This window comes from Nanorana parkeri, unplaced genomic scaffold, assembly GCF_000935625.1.
Source record: "Nanorana parkeri isolate BGI_ZX_2015 unplaced genomic scaffold, ASM93562v1 scaffold19, whole genome shotgun sequence".
NCBI classification, from domain to species: Eukaryota; Metazoa; Chordata; class Amphibia; order Anura; family Dicroglossidae; genus Nanorana; species Nanorana parkeri.
The window spans coordinates 2,339,188-2,353,397 of NW_017306287.1; the positions used below are offsets into that span (position 1 = coordinate 2,339,188).

Genomic DNA, 14,210 nt, shown 5'->3' on the forward strand with positions numbered 1-14,210 from the left:
GAGCTCGCTTTACGTTTTTGGTTATATTTTAAAGTGAACCTTAAAAGCCAAACAGAAACTTTCATCCAAATATATTCTTCGATAACCGCATAAATCTACTTTGTGTGCCTTTGTAAACACAATAATAACCTTGTATAAGTTGCAGTGGCATCTGCACTGGGCTGTACATAGCCTGTGCAGAGAGTAGAGCTGTAGGAGGGGCCCAGAAAGCTCCATCCACTACAGGCTGGTTGCAGGAAACTACAGTAGGGGGCAGATACAAGACCAGTCACCCTGCATAGGCACAGAGCTACCAGTCTTTATTACAGGAAGCTCCAATCATTACAGGTTGCCTGCAGGAAACTACAGGAGGGGGCGGAAAGAAGACCGGCCGCCCTGCACATGGAGAGAGAGCAGCAGTGAGCGGTCTTTATTACAGAAAGTTTAGAAAAGTACTGGTGGGGGTGGGTACAAGACCAGTCACCCTACACAAGGAGAGACAGCAGCAGTTACCAGTCTTTATTACAGGAAGCTCCTCCCACTACAGGCTGGTTGCAGGAAACTACAGGAGGGGACGGAGACAAGACCAGTCACTGTGCACAAGGACAGAGAGCAGCAGTGACTGGTCTTTGTTACAGCAAGATTCAATCACTACAGGCTGCCTGAAGAAAACTACAGGAGGGGGCGGAGACAAGACCAGTCACCCTGCACAAGGAGAGAGAGCAGCAGTGACTGGTCTTTATTACAGGAGGGGGCAGAGACAAGACCAATCACCTGCACAAGGAGAGAGAACAGCAGTGAGTGGTCTTTATTACAGGAGGGGGCGGAAATGCGTCACGCTATGCGGCGTGACGCATAGCGTGGGCAGAACAGGCCACTGCAGAGAAGAACAGGCCACTGCGTACAATCACACACAGCACCTGTCCTTCTCGGTAGCGGCCTGATATGGCCGTGTACACAGCACGGATCTGTAAGGGCCGGCTGTTAGTAGTGTGAATGAGGCCTAAGAATCTGAGCATTTGGGGGAGTACGAGTACTCGCCCAAATACTGGGTGTCGGCACCAATACTAGTATCGGCATTGGTGCATCCCTAGTTAATATACAGGTCAGAGCAGAATCAGAATGCAGATAACACAGCTTGTTTTCACTGGTAAGTAATGAATGGATGACTCATGCTCCCTCGTCTCTGATGTAAGAATGAACACAAGAATCCCGTGTTTCAGGTAAGTTGGTGATTGATGATCTGACTATGTTTCATGTTCACGGTGAGACATCAGAAAGGTGATCAGCCTGAAAGGTCAGCCTTTAATCTTGCAAGGATTGTCTATAAAACTCCGGCGCTGCCACAGGTTTTTAGGTGCGCTTCTTGTTCCCCCCCCTCCCCCCCACCCATTACTTCTGACACAAGTGAGATTAGAACGTTGACCCCTTTTGACTCTGCTCCCTTCCCGTGTGAGAGGTGTATGGTGGCTGCTGGGGAATCTCAGTGCATTGTGCAGCGGACGTCTTGTAATGTTACAGTGACTCGCTCTGACACCAAACATCTGTTCAATGGAAATGATCCCCCTCGCGGGTACAGCGGGAGGCGGTGGTGGGGGCTCCGAGTGTTGGGAGCTCCGTCCAATGATGCTGTCGGGTTGAGCCATTTCTCTCCTCGCAGACAATCCCCCGTCACTCCGTATCAGCTCGGCTGAGGGAGACGATGCCGGGGAAGGGCTGCGCGAGGACTCGCGGCAGACACGCGCATTCAGAAGGGAGCGCGCCCACCTACGGAGGGCTTCCTTACACACTTAAAGCTGAACTCCGGGATAGGCAGACATTGTCTACATACAAGAGTCATGTGTGTTCTTCCTTCAATCTTGGTGAACTTTGTGTATTTCTTCCAGATCTGTCAAGTAATCCAGTGTGAGACATGGAGCTTCCTGTAATAAAGACCGCTCACTTCTGTCCTCTCTCCTTGTGCAGGGTGACTGGTCCTGTCTCCGCCCCTCCTGTAATAAAGACCGCTCACTGCTGTTCTCTCTCCTATTGCAGGGTGACTGGTCTTGACTCCGCCCCTCCTGTAATAAAGACCGGTCACTGCTGCTCTCTCATCTTGTGGGGGGTGACTGGTCTAATCGATTAACATACAAGCTATCTGAAGCGAGTGATTCATCATCCATTAAAATGTGGAACGAAGCAACACATGCATCACCGATTGAAAATATGATTTATCAGACGCGATCTGTCATTTAATCGATCTGCATTACGAGAAACACACACACACATATACACTCACACACAATCACACACACACTCACTCACACACAGAGTCATTCTCATTCATACGATGGACTAGAAACGATTGATAGAATTCCAGCCAATGTCAAAATCAATTGAAATCTCACTATAGGGGTGAGCAAGTCCAGCCCCCCAGAACGCACTGTGTCTGCTGTGAATGAGGCATGAGAGCCGCACAGCCCACCTGAGAGCCCCCACAAGCCACCTGAAAGCCTCCACAGCCCACCTGGGAGCCTGCACAGCCCACCTGAGAGCCCCCACAGCGCACCTGAGAGCCCCCACAGCACACCTGAAAGCCCGCGCAGCAGGGAGCCCGCACAGCCCATCTGAGAGCCCCCACAGTCCACCTGGGAGCCCGCACAGCCCACCCGAGAGCCTGAACAGCCCACCTGAGAGCCCCCATAGCCCACCTGGGAGCCCGCACAGCCCACCTGAGAGCCCCCACAGTCCACCTGAGGTTACCGCTCCGGGTGTCACCCAGCCTCGGGACGCCCCTGCCATGCCGGTGGGTAGGGGAAGGGGGCAAGAGAATAATTGCCCAGGGTCCACTCAATATTAACCCCTTTGTGACGGGAGACGTACAGTGTACGTCCCGGCACTTTGTGCCTATATGACTGGCCACGTACACAGTACGTGACAAGTTATATCAGGCTTTGTAAAGCTGGTAACAGCTGATTCTCAGCAGTTACCAGTCATTAATGAATGCCTCAGTATTGAGACATTCATTAATGAAATAATTAAGCTTTTTGTAAAAGCTTCTTCCTTTCATTAATGAAAGAATTAAGCCGTTACATGCAAATACAGGACCGCAATTTGCCATCCTGTATTTGACAGCTGAAAATAGCAGAGAGGTAACAGTGACTCACCTCACCTCTCTGCTATTTGTTTTGACAGCTGGAGAGCCCGATGTTTAGATACATTTTACTCAAAAGATACAATGTATATCTTTTGAGTGAAATGTATCAGTTCTGATCGTCTAGGCGATCAAAGACCTAGTGAGATCTGAATCTGACTAAAGTCAGGATCAGTCTCTTATTATTAGCTGTTCCTAAGTTTGGATCAGCCTAATAGCCAAAAATTGAAAAAAAGAGTTAATTTATCAAGCAGTCATAGTGACTGCTTGATATAAACTGACAAGAAAAAAAAAAGGGTTTTTTTGGGGGGTTTTTTCAAAGTGTAAAAAAATAAAAATAAAGTGTAAAACAAAATTAGGAAAATAAATATAAAAAAATTTAAAAAAAATAATAAAAATCAAAACTTGTGAAAAAAGTGTTTTCTTCTAGTTTTTTTCCTCATTTTTTTATTTTATTCAAACTAAGTGAGGGGTTAGGTACACATATGTGATATAATTATATAGCCCTATCTGTCCTCTAAAAAACTATATATAATATGTGTGGGTACATTTAGTAAGTATATTACTGCTGTGGAAGAATCACACAGCAAAAATGTAAAAAGTGTGTCAGTCATTACAGAACCTGAAAACCAGCTCAGTCATGAAGGGGTTAAAGCCGGTCCTGGAAACAACTGACATTTTTCTTTTAGAAAATACAATTTCACCTTCTTTTCATCCTTTGTTGCATCTCAGTACTGCAGCTCTCCTTGCAGCCTCTTTGCAGCCATGGAACATACTTGCGCAGTGAGCACAGCAGCTTGCCATCCCCACTATAAAATCAGGGCAGGGGTAGGCAACCTCGGCACTCCAGCTGTTGTGGAACTACAAGTCCCATGAGGCACTGCAAGTCCCTGGTCAGGCAACTAGTTTAGTAACTAGGTCAGCAATGGCTGAATGAAGCCAGATGTAGGCTACTTCGCACTCCGGCTGTGGTGAAACTACAATTCCCATGATGCATTGCAAAACTCTGACAGCCACACCCATGACTCCCAGAGGCAGATGCATGATGGGATTGCCTACCACTGTGGTAAAGTGACAACGCAAGAGAGCACACTAATGTGTTAATAATTATATGAGATTTTAGAAGCTGGGCTAACATCTACTTTAAATGCAGAAAAACTAATTTGGGGGAAATTTATCAAAACTGGCGCAAAACACGGAGCTGCTGAAGGGCTTCTTCTGAGGCCTTGTACTAGGCCTTGTGCAGACATAATCTGGAGCAGTTTCCCATGGCAACCAACCAGCTTCTCCCTTTCATTTCCAAATCCTTAATGAACAAACTAAACAGCAAAGCTGATTGGTTGTCATGGGCAACTGCTCCAGATTCTGTCTGTACAAGGCCTCAGAAGAAGTCATTCAGCAGCTCGGTGTCCCTGGTAATGATCTCACCATTGAAGCATGGCGGCTTTTGTTGGACGGTGCACCTCATCCTCTTCACACGTTTGTGTTAGCTCTCCATGGATTGCGGTGCAGCAGATACATGAAGTTAATACATACATACATTTGTGTCACTATAGGTTAACTCCGTGTGCCTCCCTCCTCCCGTGCCGTTGCTCTGAGCGCCCTTTAGAGCAGTGTGTCTGAGCTTGGCGCACCCCTCACCAGTTTGGTGGTTAGCAGTAATTATTGGGCTGGGGGGCGGATGAACGCTGCCATATGTTCTACCCGAGGTCTGGGGGGGCCTGCGGATGCTCGGAGTGGCCCGCCATTATCAGGCTGTCGCTGCTCATTTCTTGGCTGGCTGGTAGCGCTGGATGGAGCTAAGGCAACCTCTCTGTCACCCAGTCCAACTCCATCACATATATCTAAGGGGATTATTAACCTGTCCGGGTAACACTGAGGCTGACATGTGTGTAGCTGGAACAGGGATGTGGCATGTTAACATGTATGTGCTCTGAAAGTCTATTCCAGTCAAATGGAGATGTTTCCTAATTGTCGAAATTCCGAGTGCGAGGGGAATTTGCCACACTTGTCCTTGATAGGGTTGCCATCTTTTCTTCAAGCAAAAGCCAAAAGCGGTAGTGCTGCGCTGAATTATTTTTTGGGAGAATATACAGGAGAGAGCGAGGAGAGACATTTAGGAGAAAGCGCAATAAGAGACAGCCAGAGGAGAGAATGAGAGACAGCCAGGGGAGAGAGCGAGATGAGACAGCCAGGGGAGAGAGCGAGGAGAGACAGCCAGAGGAGAGAATGAGAGACAGCCAGGGGAGAGAGCGAGGAGAGACAGCCAGAGGAGAGAGTGAGGAGAGACAGCCAGAGGAGAGAGTGAGGAGAGACAGGCAGAGGAGAGAGTGAGGAGAGACAGGCAGAGGAGAGAGTGAGGAGAGACAGCCAGAGGAGAGAGTGAGGTGGATGAGCGAGGAGAGACAGCCATAGGAGAGAGTGAGGAGAGACAGCCAGGAGAGAGAGCGAGGAGAGACAGCCAGGGGAGAGAGTGAGGAGAGACAGCCAGGAGAGAGACCCAGGAGGATGAGCAAGGAGAGACAGCCAGAGGAGAGGATGAGGTGGAGGAGCGAGGAGAGACAGCCAGGGGAGAGAGTGAGGAGAGACAGCCAGGAGAGAGACCCAGGAGGATGAGCAAGGAGAGACAGCCAGAGGAGAGGATGAGGTGGAGGAGCGAGGAGAGACAGCCAGGGGAGAGAGTGAGGAGAGACAGCCAGGAGAGAGACCCAGGAGGATGAGCAAGGAGACACAGCCAGAGGAGAGAATGGGGAGAGACAGCCAGGAGAGAGACCCAGGAGGATGAGCAAGGAGACACAGCCAGAGGAGAGAATGGGGAGAGACAGCCAGGAGAGAGACCCAGGAGGATGAGCAAGGAGAGGCAGCCAGAGGAGAGAGTGAGGAGAGACAGCCAGGAGAGAGACCCAGGAGGATGAGCAAGGAGAGACAGCCAGAGGAGAGAGTGAGGAGAGACAGCCAGAAGAGAGACTGAGGTGGATGAGCGAGGAGAGACAGCCATAGGAGAGAATGAGGAGAGACAGCCAGGAGAGAGAGCCAGGAGAGACAGCCAGGAGAAAGAGTGAGGAGAGACAGCCAGGGGACAGACCCAGGAGGATGAGCAAGTAGAGACAGCCAGAGGAGAGAGTGAGGAGAGAGCCAGGAGAGAGAGTGAGGAGAGACAGCCAGGAAAGAGAGCGAGGAGAGAGAGCCGGAGGAGAGAGTGAGGAGAGACAGCCAGAGGAGAGAGTGAGGAGAGACAGCCAGGACAGAGAGCGAGGAGAGACAGCCAGAGGAGAGAGTGAGGAGAGACAGCCAGGAGAGAGACCCATGAAGATGAGCAAGGAGAGAGACCCATGAAGATGAGCAAGGAGAGACAGCCAGGAGGATGAGTGAGGAGAGACAGCCAGGAGAGAGCGAGGAGAGATAGTGAGCAACAGTGGTCGTCTTGTAGGTGTGTTTGGGGTCGTTATCATGTTGGAATACTGCCCTGCAGCCCAGTCTCCAAACGGAGGGGATCATGCTCTGCTTCAGTATGTCACAGTACATGTTGGCATTCATGGTTCCCTCAATGAATTGTAGCTCCCCAGTACCAGCAGCACTCATGCAACCCCAGAGCATGACACTCCCACCACCATGCTTGACTATAGGCAAGACACACTTGTCTTTGTACTCCTCACCTGGTTGCCGCCACACACGCTTGACACCATCTAAACCAAATAAGTTTATCTTGGTCTCATCAGACCACAGGACATGGTTCCAGTAATCCATGCCCTTAGTCTGCTTGTCTTTAGCAAACTGTTTGCGGGCTTTCTTGTGCATCAAGAAAGATCTCCCTCTGACTGGAGGTTTCCGGTATTGGAGGTAAGTATCTGAGCATTTGGCTGAATACTCGTACTTGCCCAAATACTCTGTATGGGCACTAGTATCGGTATCAGTGCATCCCTAGTTGTTGAAGCTTTGTGAATTGAGTCCATTGTCTTCTTACACTTGAAAAGACTGGATAATCATCCCCTGTTCTTCACCTATCCGTATTATATTACATTGTAGTCAACTGCTGTATCTTATTGAAGAGTTACGCTGACTGTGGATTCTGGCAAGTCAGCAAGTATCCATACTGCGTGCACAGACTTGGTCTGAGGAGCTATGGCATTACATACAGTATATCGACATTTGAAAAATAACACCTTGAGTTCAGCTTTAAACACCTTTTTTTGGTTATCTAAGTAAAATGAAACATTTTCAGGTGCTCTATAAAAAATAATAATAATAGTAATGATAAACCTACAAAACAAGTATTTTATTTGTATTGGATTGTTCAAGCCAGGTACAACCTACAATAAAAAGGAAATGAAGGAAGGGCATACAAATTTTGGAAACTACTTACTTTTATTTTTTTTGCATCTCCGTGAAGCTGATCTCCCGCAACCTCCTTGCACCCACTTCCCGTCTATATGCACGCACCCACTTCCCATCTATGTGCACTTATCCCAGTGGCGGCTGCATGCCATTTCTCAGGGCTGGCTTCCTGAACGGTGGCCTGCCCACTGAGCATCAGCACAACTGCTTACAGTCTTTATCTGCATGTAACAGGGTGACAACGCAACGCGCAATTAGGCAATAGGATCAACACGTTGTCACCCCATAACAGGAAGTGCCTAAACAAGGATCTCCCTGGCAGGAAAGATGCAGATTGAATATGATTGGAAATGAGATTCAGGTGCTATATGAGTTTTTTATGAATGGGTTGACATCGGCAGTGTTGGTGATGTTGTATACAAGGAGGAACCATCAGACATAGCTCAGGAAAAAAGGAGCCGCTTTCTTAAATAATACATTCCGTATACATTCATGATCTGTTTTCCAGGCACAAAACCTTCTCAGACCCAGCATTCATCTCCGCACACACACACACACCTCTCCTGCATCCTCGCTGACACCTCTGCCTTTCCCTTGGGGCTTCATGTTGTTGAGGCCGATGCCCCTGACCTCTCGTTTACAAGCGCTGACAAGAGCAGGGGTGGCGTTAACGAGCGCACAGCGCTGCCTGCTCTGGTAATGTGGAGCCTAACGCCAAGTGACAGGGACATTTCACAAGTGAAGAGCCACCGAGTGCGCCTGGAGAAAGAGTTTAACAGTCAGTGCGCCTGAACTTCTGCTTAACCCCCTACCTGCCGGTGAAGGGGGCGGCGGGCCGAGACGGAGCTTAGGACAACGTCCGTGGGGTTGGGATTTGGTTCGAGCCCCTCCGTGATTCAAAAAATGTTCTGCTTGGTAATTAAAATGATATTAAAGCCTAATTTTTTTTTACATTTCTCCTTTAAGTGGACCCTCCTCTGCTGGAGGCTGTTGCTGCCTTTCTTTAAAACTTTTTAATTCCTCGTTTTTTAGTGGGTCCCCGCAGCGCTCTTCGCCCTGCCCCCGACCCCCTGTATGGGTGCCACCATAGGTCTAATGGAGGCACTAGGGTTGCCACCTGTCCAGGATTCACCTGGACAGTTCGGGTTTTTAATGCTGTGTCCAGGTTTCATGGCAGCTGAGACCCGGACACATGTTGTCAGGCAGACATGGGCAACCAAAATTAAGATAGGGGCTACTGGCCCCCCACTGAAAATAGTCTCGACTGTGATATTTACTTATGAATGGGAGGCGCTATTTACATATGAATAAGCCGCGACTCATTCTCCCCCCCAAAAAATGTCCGTGCGTCGCTAGAGTGTTCGGGTTTTCGCTGGAAGAAAAGGTGGTAACCCTAGGAGGCACCCATGCACGCTCGTGCCCGCAGAGGCTCTGTGCGTCCATAGACACACACAGCCTTGTGGCAGGCCACGCCCCTTCCTTCTTTGATTGATGGCAGAAGGAGCCTATGGCTCCTCTGCCATCAATATTCTCCCTCTGCAAACGGAGGATCGCTTCGGGACCGAGCGGCCGGGACTGGGGGAGAAAAAAAGTGCTGTGCCATTTTCACCCTAATGCTGAGAATGCATTAAGGTAAAAAACGCCCAGACCCTAATACTACTTTAAGTTTTACCCTTTATAGCAGGGGTAGCCAAACTCCGGCCCTCCAGGTGTGGTGAAACTACAAATCCCATGATACATCTCTCTCCGGGAGTCATGTCTGTGGCTGGGAGAACCTTGCAATGCCTCATGAGATTTGTAGTTCCACCACAGCTGGAGGGCCGGAGTTTGGCTACCCCTGCTTTATAGGCTGGAGAAGGAGGTAATAAATTCTAGTCTGATAAAGGTAGTAAATGTGTGATAAAGAAACGGCAACCGCTACAGGGCCCGTGGCAATGGCCTTGGAGGGTTAAAAGGGTCATTAAAGTGACCCTGTCACCACAAGGTCACTTCCACATACAGCTTGTCAAAGAAGAGGCAATATGCCTACCTTTTTGGTGGCCCTTGTGTTGAAAAGCCAATTTTGGGTTGTTCAAATACCTGCCACCCCTGGTGCGCACTGTGGTTTCTCCCGCTGGCTCCTATGTCCTCTGGTACGTATGAGCGGCTGGAAGAAACCACAGCATGCAGAGGAGGTGGCAGGTATTCTACAAACCCGGAAAGGTGGAATACCTACAGCAGCTGAGGAGCAGTGAAGCAGCGGCTCTTCAACACATGGGCCGCAGGAAAGGTATGTAGCTTGCCCCATCTATAACATGGAGCATTATGGGTAGAAGTGACCCGGATCACTTTAAAGAAGTACTCCGGGCATGTACAAAATTAACCCTTGCAGTAGGGCTACCCCCATTAAGGGTTAAGTGCTCGTTTTGGTCTAGGGTCTAAAGTAAAAAAGATATACGGTACTCACCTGATCCTCCGTCCCGCCTGGAGCCTCTTCTCCCCCAGGCTCCAGTGGTCTAAGGGCCTGTGATGTCATCACGTCCATTCACTTGTATTGGACCTGAAGATGCTGAGGGACATTCCATAGCTGGAGTGGAGGGTGAGAGAGGAGACTGGTCAACACCGCGGGATTGAGGATCAGGTGAGTATGCCTTTTTTATTTGAGACCCTAGACCAGAGGTGGGCAACTCCGGCCCTCCAGCTGTGTACTTGGTGTGTTTCCCTGTTCCCCCTCCTGTTTGGTGCTACATAGTACAGTCCCTAGCTCAGGGGTAGGCAACTCCGGCCCTCCAGCTGTTGTGTAACTACAGATCCCATGAGGCATTGCAAGACTCTGACAGCCACAGGCATGACACCCGGAAGCAGAAGGATGATGGGATTTGTAGTTAAAGCACAACTGAAGGGCCGGAGTTGCCCACCCCTGCCCTAGACCAAAATGAGCACTTAACCCTTTCAGTGTATGGGTAACCCCACTGCAAGGGTTATGGTTGTACATGCCTGGAGTTCTTCTTTAAGCTGCCATGAGACTGTGAGTAGAACCTCGGCCTTGTCGGTGGCTTCTGATTAGCCAGGGCAAAAGTAGACATTGGAACTGGAATATGAAGGTAACACCTTTTATGAAAGCTTTTGAACTGTTTGGAGTATGTCAGACAGAGGGCAGGCTAACCCGATTAATCATGTGACCAAGAGGCGCATTCGTCTTAAATGGCAGCTCAAAGGAAGGAAAGCGTCAATTGCAGTGAAGCAGCTTTATTACCCCACAACTAGTCTGGGAGGATAGCAGCATCCATGTGAAACGTCTTTTGCAAATATTACAATTGGTGGTAAATTCCTCCAAGTCTCTGCTGATCCAAAATGGCCGACATGTGTATAAAATCGAAGTATAGCCTATGAACATTTACAGGTGTGGGGTATCAAATAATTGCCATGGAACACAGCTAGATCAGAGGGACTTTCACAATGGAATACAAGTGCAATGACATTACCGCACTTATAGCCCATTCATTCTTCCTCCCGTCCCTGTTACTGAATGTCCGTACCTTGGTACAGACATCTACGGGGGAGGAAGAGTCTGCAGGGGCCAGAGCATTGCACCCACGATCCACTGATCACCGTTGCAATGCTTTACTGACTCCAATGCAAGAAAACACCAAATTCAGATATTGTCTTTCATGATGAAGTGCGCATTTGTAAAAAAAGGTGGAATTTTCCTTTAATCAGCTTCCACTGGACTAGGGATCAACATTATAAAATTAGATTGTAAGCTCCACTGTACCAGGGATTGATATCATGGCATTAGATGGTACGCTTTACTGTGCCAAGGACTAATGTTATGGCATTAGATTGTAAGCTCACTGTGCCAAGAATTGGCATCATGGCATTAGATTGTAAGCTACAGTGTACCAAGGATCAATGTTATGGTATTAGATTGTGAGCTCACTGTACCAGGGATTGATGTTTTGGCATTAGATTGTAAGCTCCACTGTACCAGGGATCAATGTTATGGTATTAGATTGTGAGCTCACTGTACCAGGGATTGATGTTATGGCATTAGATGGTAAGTTTCACTGGACCAGAGACTGATATCATGGCATTAGATTGTAAGCTCCACTGGACTAAGGATCAATGTTATTGAATTAGATTGTAAGCTCACTGTTCCAAGAAATGATGTTATGGCATTAGTTTGTAAACTCTCTGTCCCAGGGATTGATGTTATGGCATTAGATTGTAAGCTCACTGTACCAGGGATAGATGTTGTAACATTAGATTGTAAGCTCACTGTACCAGGGATTGATGTTATGGCATTAGATTGTAAGCTCACTGTACCAGGGATCGATGTTGTGACATTAGATTGTAAGCTCACTGTACCAGGGATCGATGTTGTGACATTAGATTGTAAGCTCCGCTGTACCAGGGATTGATGTTAATGTCTGGGTGTACTCTGTAAAGCACTCGAGTATTTGTTGGGGCGTTGTGTATAAAATACAGGAAATGCCATTACAAAGATAAGAGTCAGACTTCCTACTTCCCATTCTGGTCTCCGCCATTTCCCAATGTTCCGTCATTCCGTGTGACAGATTTTTTCTCTCTTTTGTATGTAAATGTTCTTAGGAAGCGCGCACCTTTAATTTTTCTGGGTCACCGTGCCCTGTGCTAAACCTTCCTGTCATTTCCTACTGTCATGGAACCTGAATGATCGGGGCCAGTCAACGCACATCTATTGGCCCGAGCACATCAAATGCACGCAGTCTGAGAGAATGAAAATGGTTTCTAAAACCGTCCTTTTCCTGTTAGGGGCTCCCGCAGCACCTTGCTTTACACATGAGTGCCTAGCAGCAAAATGGTTAAAATTAAAGGCGAGCAGCCATGAAGAGGAGCGAGCGAGCGAGCGTTTCAGACACCCAGGCTGGCCCAGGCCCGCAGAAGCTCCAGGACTGCGTGAGCTGCAGTTTGGCCTCAGAGGGGAGTGTTTAGGACAGAGAAATGAAGCACCTTATCGGTCCTGGCAGTTCTCCCCAGCGCCTGGAGCCAGCCTGCAGCCAGCACAACACGGCCCTTTTAATTGCTTTCACATCCAATCCTCAGGCCCGCGCCTCACGCTGGATGTGCTCAGCCCCTTCAGCACTGCACCCCTACCTGAACGTGGAGAGGAGGGGGCATCACACAGCTCAGTGACCCCAACATACCTAACCCAATCCATGCAGGAGACGCGCATCCCCTGGAGAGACGGAGGAGCCGCAGTTCGGCACAGTTTAAACGTTTTAAAGTCATTTTGCAGGGACGCTTTGCTATAGCGTAGCTAAAGGATGGTTATTCCCTAATTATAAACCCTTTATGATCATTTCTAGGGACACAACGAATGCACATTGCAAATTGTTTATCATGGATTCATGGGAAGGGCACCCAGCAGGTGCGTTCAGCTGGCCATACGCGGTACAGTCTGAATATCCAGTCTGATCACATCTAGGTAATATGAAGGCCTACATCAATAATAAATATCGTTCACACCCAATCAGACGAGGGCTGTTTGTAGTTCTAAAGGTGATCGCACAATCCGATTGCGGCATACACAGTCCGCTTTAGAACAGGCCACCGGTGCTCTGAACGTGCCACCGGTGCTCTGAATGTGAACGTGACAGCGATGCAACCGAAATCAGTAGCCAGGTGCGGCCCGGCCATTAATGGGCCTGATAAACTATTGTGCGAAATTGTCAGAAAAGTTGCAAATTGTGACAAATGATCTACTATGTAGAAAAACAGGGACACCGGCACTCCAATAACGATGCAAAAGGACGTCTATTTAAAGGAGAACTATGGGGTCAGTGTTTTTCCCCATAGTTCTCCTTAAGGTAACGGGAGGACACAAACTAGCGTCCTCCCGTTACCCTAAGCTAAGTATATCTCGAGCTACAGCTCGGTGTATACTGAGACGCCGCAGCCGGAGCGGATCCCGACAATTATGTCTGGATCCACCCTGCGGCGTGAGTGACAGCTGGCTCTGCCTATACAGAGGCAGAGCCAGCTGTACCCGCCCCCTCCCCCGTCCGTTCCGCCAGTCAGCGCTGGCAGATCGGAGCGGGGAGCGGGGAATCCAGCCCCTCCCCTGTCACGGCAGAGAGCCGTGACAGGATCGAGAGGTGAGCGAACGCCGGTATGTGTTCGCTCACCTCCAGATCTACTGAGCCGACCTGTGACAGTCTCATTGTCACAGGTCGGCTAGAACTATGAGGTGAGTGAAAAGCACTCACCTCATAGTTCTCCTTTAATGACGTAATACAGCATATCACACAAGATGCAACGAACGTTTCGGGGTCACACAGGATCCCCTTCCTCAGGCAAAAGACATGTGATGGAAACACAAACAGAAACACATATATATATAGCACAGAACCGTGACAAACAAGTCAATCACAGAACCAATCTGTTTGTGTTTCCATCACATGTCTTTTGCCTCAGTTAGGGGATCCTGTGTGACCCCGAAACGTTTGTTGCATACTGTGTGATATGCTGTATTACGTCATTAAATAGACGTCCTTTTGCATCGTTATTGGAGTGCCGGTGTCCGTGTTTTTCAACATGTATGTCACGGCTGCCACCCGTTGATCACCGTAGCACCCAACTTTTCTTTATTTGGAGTTAGTGGTTAGGAGTGCGATGGGTTCATGGACTTTCAAATGATCTACTATGTCGCAGTGACCAGAGTTGACGAGGAGTCCGGCGCCAACTAATGCTTGGCGTACTAATGCCCATATGTTATGCACACAATATATATGTAATCCTCTCA

General features: G+C 48.7%; 1 long non-coding RNA gene across 1 annotated transcript in view; it reads left to right on the top strand.

The window, feature by feature from the left end:
* The first annotated feature begins 4,644 nt into the window (after nt 1–4,644).
* The window catches only part of LOC108791102, a 21,655-nt gene continuing 12,089 nt past the window's right edge, over nt 4,645–14,210 (top strand). The window contains exons 1-2 of the long non-coding RNA XR_001941486.1: nt 4,645–4,656; nt 11,609–11,611. This is a non-coding gene — a long non-coding RNA (uncharacterized LOC108791102). The remainder of the gene's footprint in view (nt 4,657–11,608; nt 11,612–14,210) is intronic.